This window comes from Haliotis rufescens, unplaced genomic scaffold, assembly GCF_023055435.1.
Source record: "Haliotis rufescens isolate VD_foot unplaced genomic scaffold, xgHalRufe1.0.p SCAF_2, whole genome shotgun sequence".
Classification (NCBI taxonomy): Eukaryota; Metazoa; Mollusca; class Gastropoda; order Lepetellida; family Haliotidae; genus Haliotis; species Haliotis rufescens.
This window is the reverse complement of record NW_025963890.1, coordinates 20,955,666-20,963,756: the sequence shown is the minus strand read 5'-3', so window position 1 is coordinate 20,963,756 and position 8,091 is coordinate 20,955,666.

Sequence of the window (8,091 nt, the reverse complement as noted above, 5' to 3'; positions counted from 1 at the left end):
TCTGTATGTATTTGTTTCTCATTTCCCGCCGGCCCAAGGTTACCGTCCTTCTCAAACATAGTATAAAAACTAGTTGTTGATCCATTCGACTGCCAGAAGACATAATCACTTGCTCTGGAAGGCAATGGCCGAATGTTCCGTATTGCTTAGAAGCTGACGGATGACAAAGTAGACACAATTTGTGGACAACTTCTTCATTTACTTTAAATGCGACGTTTCGGTATAGATCCTTACACCGTTGTCAAGCAAGGTTGTTACCACAAAAATGTGTCTACTTTGTCATCGGTGGAGTATTCGAAGAAGGTATTCCTTTCTATAGCTATGTGTTCCTTCTAAAATATTCGCAACAATAGACACAGCATATCCATCGCACTGACAAAATAGCATAATAACGATGCATTGAGTATTTGTGCTACTGCACATTTGTATAATCAGTTTTGATCCCGTGAACTGGGAATCATGTTTGCACATAGCTTCATATACAACTGTGGCATTCGCAACCAAAATTAGTTTGTTTCTGTTATTGATATTTTTTTTAGAAAAAGAAAATCATATCGCTGACCTGATGTGTTCTGCCTCCAACGACGAAGATCAGGTAGGTGTGTTTAAGTAACCTAGAAAAATTATCATATTAAGTCATATTGCTTCAGATGAAACAGGGGCGGTCGTGTAGCCTAGTGGTTAAAGCGTTCGCTCGTCACGCCGAAGACACGGGTTCCATTCCCGACATGGAACAATGTGTGAAGCCCATTTCTGGTGTTCCCCGCCGTGATATTGCTGAAATATTGCTAAAAGCGGCGTAAAACCATACTCACTCACTCATTCAGATGAAAAGATATGGCGCTTCCAACTTAAGTTAGTTTCGCGTTACATGTAAATGAGTATCATTGCATTAATGTTAAGGTCCTTATCCTTGTGATATGTATTCATAAATCTTGAGTCTCTGAGGGGATTAACAGACAATCATACTGCGAATATAAATGACGCAATTATTTCCATATTATAACAAATATATGCTGCAACCTGAATCCATTCACATATTTCGACCTTACCACGTGTTTATGAATCACTATCACACAGTGGTGACAGCGGGAGAGCTAATCCTGCCCCACCAGTGGCGTGTGTCACAAACACATGCAAAGGCAGGTCAAATGTTTACTCGAACAGACACAGGAACATATGGTACAAGTCCAAAAGGGGATTGCTTTGGACATGATTTTGGTCACTGGTCCGTCAAAGTTGGAAATGTCCACCGCATGCCTACCATAGAAAGTTTTGAAAGCTTTACTAAGGCCTTGAATGTTGTAACCCTGATGAAACACGCTGTGAGCACATCGGTTGACTTATTGACTCACATCGAAAGGCCAACCTCTTCAACAACAAAGAATGCGCATAACTCATGTCCCTATATAAAATTGACTGTACCGGTAATGCTACTACATCTACATAAGCCTGTGCCCATGCCCATTAACCAACGGGCGTGGGGATTCCAGGTTACACTGTGACCCAGTATCCCATGTTTTTTTGTGAGGTGGCGACGTCGTTTGAGTTGATGGCCACAAATCGATCCAAGCGCTACGACTGTCGTAAGTCAGTGTTAAAGACACCCGTGAAGATCCGGGTTAGAATAGGTCTTCAGCAACCAATGCTTGCCGTAAAAGGCGACAAGGCTTGTCGTAAAAGGCGACTAACGGGATCGGGTGGTCAGGCTCGCTGACTTGGTTGATGCATCTCATCGATCACAATTGCGTGGATCGATGTTCATGATGTAAATCACTGGATTGTCTGGTCCAGACTCGATTATTTACAGACCGCTGTCATATAGCTGGAATATTGCTGGGTGCGGCGTTAATCAACAAACAAACAAACAGTGTTAAAGAATGAGATTTACGATCGACTTTACGCTAAGATTGTTTCGTGGAACGGGGCCCAGGCTAAGACGAACATCTAGTCTCTGAAATGATCTATTTTACAGAAGAAAACAGTTATTAAATTAAAATTATAATAAAAAGGACACCAGAGACTTTCTTCATTTTCAGCAGTAATCTAGACTTGCCAAATATTATAGATCAGACTCGGTGACGGGGGATTTCATGACATCGTAACCGAGAGCATGATATTTTCCTCATGATATCAACCACCTTTTGACTCAAGTATTTACTAGTGTCCATGATAGCTGCAATATGACTGACTCTGGTGTACCACAACAAACAATTAATCATTGGAAATACTTTGTTATTAAGTCTTTGTTATACATCCAAAATTTCATAGTGTTTGCTTTATGTTAGTTTTGCATTGATTACGATGTCCTGTGCGAATAGAGGATAAGATATCGGTTGTAAGTAGATTCCTCATGATGAAGAATTCGCCTCAACACATCCAAAACGTCTGTGAACAAGGGTTTAGTTGGGTGGAGGTAAGCAAATCTGATGCTCCGAAAAACCATCTAGATGTCAGGTTTAGTTCGCACACCAGCGTGTGTGTTACGCGTTATGCATTTTAACTTTATCTATTCAAATATCTTTAGAATAAGTGTGTAAACGAAACATTACTGTTTGCTTATGATAGTTGAGGTCAGGTGAAACGGGGTTTAACTTCGATTTTAAGATTATTGCACGTATATAGCGACGTGCATGCATGCGTGTGCATGCGTGCGTGTGATTGTGCTAGCCCGGACTAATGGCGATTTTATAGTGCTGGCCAACGGAGATGCCATGCCGTAGTTTAACACGGATACCACACTCAGATAGTTTACTGACTCCGAGCCGACCAGTCCTTGTTTTAATGCCGAGCGCCAGGCAGGGCAACAACAAGCACCATCTTTTAACGTCTGTTGGTATGACGCGGGTGGGGGGGGACTGAACCCCCGACCCTCCGCTCTCCGGGGAGGCGCTGTCTCCACTAGACCACGGAGGCGGTGTATTGATAGAAGGAACACATGGGCTGTAGAATATGCAATGTAAATAGTTTATTTCAGCTGGAAGCAAGAAAACCTTCATGAAGTCCGTCTTAGTTTACTCTGGTACCAAAAGATACTTAACCTATATGATTCTCAAAAGATTCATATCATACTCTAACGATAATTGTTATCCATGGAAAGATTTAGTTGACAATTTTAGTTTTTTCAACCCGACAATAATTTAAAGATCCTTCACATTCTGTTGCAAATACATTTGTCACCTTCAAAAATCCTCGTTTCATCTGATTTAAAAGATGCGTCAGCATCATATCGTCAAAGGCAATATCAAAACCACTCACATCTGTATTAATCTTGTCAGAAAAGAATCAGTAAATAATTAATTTGTAGTTCCCCCTCGTCGGCATACTCCCGAAACAGACAAAATCAGCAATCCCACAAGGATGTCTGTGACAAAAGACATAGATTGTTTGTGCCCAGTAATGTAGTTTTTGGCTCCAGTAATCCTACAACAATATCCTAATTGTATCTGGCTTCGCGATGAAGCTATAATTGCAAGTCTATGATTAGGAAGACATACTGACAGAAGCGTATCCGGATAGCTATTTTTGTTAGGATAAAATTCAGGGTCACCTGTCACCCTCAGGTTTCGTTGCCCTCCAATCGAGTTCATCACCTTCAATCTATCTATCCTGTTGACCTCAGTGCCGCGCAACAATGAGTCCCAAGGGAAAAGATGGCAGTGGAAAACTACAAGAGAAGGAATATTTAACAGTGCAGTACTCTCTTGGGAACTATGTATTTTAAGGCTGTGTAATGTAAAGATGATTCTTCAACATCCAACTCTTGTACTCAACACTGCCCCTTGTCAAATAGACACACCATAATTTTAACTCTTAGCTACGGACAGTTATTCCTAAAATATACAACCGATTAATTATAATTATCAATACAACGCTACACTTGTCAGCAAACTCTCATTCAATTATGTATGACTTTTCACCTTAACAAATTGGACCAAATTTGGTATAATACACCTTTGTGAAGACTGGATAAGTAGATGTGTAGGTGAGGTGAAATGGGTTTAAAAGTCGCATCCAAGATTATTGCACTTATATAGCGACGCGCATGTACGTGTGTACAAGTCCGGACTAATGCCGACTTTATAGTGCTATGCCGCAGTTAAACATGAATGCCTCACTCAGACACATTATACTGACTCCGAGGCGACCAGTCCTTGTTTTAGCCCATTAATGTCGAGCGCCAGGCAGGTTAACATCAAGTACCATATTTTTAGGTCATGAAGTATAATGCGGCCGAGGATCGAACCCTCAACCTTCTCCTCTCCGGGCGGACTCTCTACCACTTGACCACGTAGGCGGTCTGCTGAGTGTTTGGTCTTAAGATCAACTCCAGCAGAGATATCACTAATCAGCGAAATATCAACATAATGATCGAGGTAAGTCAGATGATGAAGGTCGAAGATGTTTACCTGAATTATAAAACCAACAAGCAGCGGTTTGCGTTTGTAGTGCGTGAATACCTAATCGTTGAATCTGGACCAGGAAAGCCAGTGGTTGATGATCTGAACGTCAATTTGGCAGCCTAGGAATCCCTATAGGACCCCTATTGAGTAAGGATCTAGCGAGCTGAGATATGGTGCACCTTTGACCATTTGACATCGCCTGCAGTTAAATCAATACCGGGAGTGTGGCGCTTGCACCAGTTCGTTGGGTGTACAAGCTTCCTCATGATTAACCCATAGGGAGCCGGTTAGAACATGTTCCCTGGACCCAGTTGATGGTCGCCAAGAGGGACGTACTGGATTTGGGGTCCGACTCTGTGATTTGTCTGTTTCTGTCATCGTGCCCTGATGATGTGTATCTTTGTTCAATCTTTCAGCCATTAGTTTATATGGTCCAGACTATTTCCAGGGTTAAGTTGCAAGGATGAACTAGTGCTGACTGCGGCATAAAATAACATTACTCCCTAGACACACCTTTGCTAGAGAACCTAATGAACAATATACCACATGCTGGGAATCAAACTCAGAACATGTATATCGGATATGTTCACTAACGCATTAAGCGTGTTTCTCCCACAATGAAATATCCAAATCACTCATTGCAGTAAATCCTCTATTTTAAAGATATCCAGATGTCGTTCTGTCGTTGAATCTGATTAAAGCCTTGGTCATAACATCCAATTGATTTAGTGCTTGTTTCTCGATCAAACGAATACGTCTCACTGATTACACGTTCTGTTGATATTTGATATGTTTTTTACGTCATTCTGCTCCAATAACGATTTCCATCGGATTGAATCCCTCAGCCAGTCACTGATTCGAGTTCAAGGACTGGTTATGAAGGCACAAAGCTTAATTTGCTTGGTTGCTTTTTAACGCCGCACTCAGTAATATTCCAGTTATATGACAACGGTCTGTGAATGATCTAGTCTGAACCTGACAATCAAGTGATTGACATAATGATCATCAGTGCTCGCAATGTGGATCGATGACATGCATCAACAAAGTCAACGAACCTAACCATCCGATCCCTTTAGTCGCCTCGTACGACAAACATAGGTTGCAGAAGACCAATTCTGACCCGGATCGCCAAGTGGGTCGAAGGTGACAGTGGAAAGGAGCGATGGTATACTACTCAAGCGTTGATAGGGATAGTCAGATTTGTCATTACATTTAAATATACACTTGACATATTGTGATAATTAGTTTTGTGAATCATGGAGAGATAAAAAAAATATTCCTATTAAAAGTGAAGGAGTATATTACACCTATCGTCAATCTGTCCTTTCTTAACACTGGGGTTTTGTTTTGGCTCAAGGTGTCCCTATCACTCACTCACTCACTCACTCAATCACGCAATCACTCAATCACTCAATCAATCAATCACTCAATCACTCACTCAATCACTCAGAGCTATAAGTCATCATAGTGTCACCAATATATTCTGTGTTAAGTACAGCAGCTATAGTATAGCATGGATGCTGGATTATTTTCAGGAACGAGATTTCTTAACAAATCGATATTTGTTATAGAAATATCCTGCTACACTTGATAAGGAGATGTACATCACTGCCATTGCTTTTTTGTAGATCTGTAAAATTAGTAATGTAGTTCAAGAACTTTCACCCAAGAATTGAGGCGTATTTACAGAGAACATCAAAACGAGACATTGCTAAGAATAGTGAGCTATGTGTGTACAATCGCATAAACAAGTGTATTTTGACTTCACGCTGGCAATGACGCACGTTTTTTTCTTTTAAGTCAAAATTACCTAAATCCAATTTAAGTATAGTTCTGCAGGCTTAGAATTAATGATGTGATTTTACTGAACACCAAAGAGGTTATCTGTTTCTGGGACATTCTCTGGGTGACTGGATTATTGCACACTTTCGAAGTTTATTTGACCTTAGCTTCAGGTATGATAAAATGCTTTCACGTGCACAATGGCAAGTGCGTGTGTTCACGTTCCCAGTGGTTAACATAGTTGCACTGTAACTCTTGACTATATCGTGTCCCGTGTTATATTTATTACATATGCAGTTTATGTCGTCATCCCAGTTTCCGGTGGAATAATAGGTTGTAGCAGTATCATTTGGGGTACATGTGGTTTTATGTGTCCCGCGTTAGATTTTATACCACGAGCCGAATCTCATCATTCTGACATGGAGGTGTGTTAAGGTCTTTTCTAGGTATAAGTAGCACCGAGTATGTTTGCAATTGAAAACTCAATTAAGGGGCACGGGTGGCCTAGTCGTCGAAGGCACCGCAATTCGCTGTGCAGAGTTGCGTCCCTTGAGCACGCCATAAACCTATGATTGTGAGTTCGAATCCCAGTTGGGCCCGATTATGTCCCGTCGACGAAAGACAGGAATAACCATACGGAATACTTCATAATCACGAAATGAAACAATCTTGATGACAGTACTGCTCGCAACCATCAAAAGCAGACTAAAGACCATTAGGAACGAAAGACATACTACTGGGCATATGTTTCACTGGGTTCCTGTCTACATGATAGATGAGACAGGAGTGGACTGGGCTCCTGTCTGCATTAACTAGTAAAAGCGCTTAGCTTGTGGCGCGTATCAATAGTGGAAACTGAGGTGACCGATTTCTCGAGGGCTGCGATTAGACGACACTTAACATGGCGTTGATAAGTCTTTGAAATCGAAATCAATGAAAACAAATAGCGGACTTACGAGGTGTAGAGTGAGTGAGTAGGGTTTAACGCCGCTTTTAACCGTCTTCCAGTTATATCGCGGAGTGCCAGCTTAATGTGGGAGGAAAGCCCGAAGTGATGCAGGTCTCAGACGTTTACCACTTCGGTGAAACCCACGAGCACGGGTATGGTGCTGACAAACCTAAAAACATAATCGGGGCGAACCGGGATTCGAACCCACAACCATAGGTTTCTGGCGTGCCCAAGGGACGCAACTCTGCACAGCGAATCGCGGAGCTTTAGACGACTGGGCCACCCGTGCTCCCACGAGGTGTAGACATCTCCATGTTTATTTATTGTACATTCGTAATTAAGGCAGCATGCATACTCTATAACCTGGTGTGGTGTAGATTTGTACAATTTTGGCCGCCGCCTGTTGACCAAAAGCGCACAGCTTGCTGCGCCAACCAACAGTGGAATCAGTTTAGCCCAATCTCATTAAAGTCAGATCTTAGTTCTCGCTACTGCTAAACAAAGATCTGAGGACATTCCATTACAGGTCACGCCAGAGCGACCTTTTGTGTAATTTGACGGATCAATGAAATGACTAACAAGAAATCGACATTAGCCAATCAGAAAGCAACTTTCTCGACCACTAGTTTCAAACTGGCGACTTCCAGATAGCTATGAGAAATATTTTGTTTTCGATTCAAAATTTTAAATCTGAACAAAAGAACATTCTGGAATGAGTAATCGTTGGCCTAGATGCCATGTCAGTACTTCCCACTTGTTATGCAAAGCCTCTTCTGTGACGTGTTCCAAAAAGATAATAGCATAGCCACTTAGAGTGACATGTATAAACTAGATTGAACAGTGGTATATTCTGTTTAGTTCTGTAAAACATCGTTGTCAAAATAGCTGACAGGAAGAATTCCTAGTCGATGAGGACCATTTCAGATTTACAAGATTTACCTGAGATTTACATGGCGC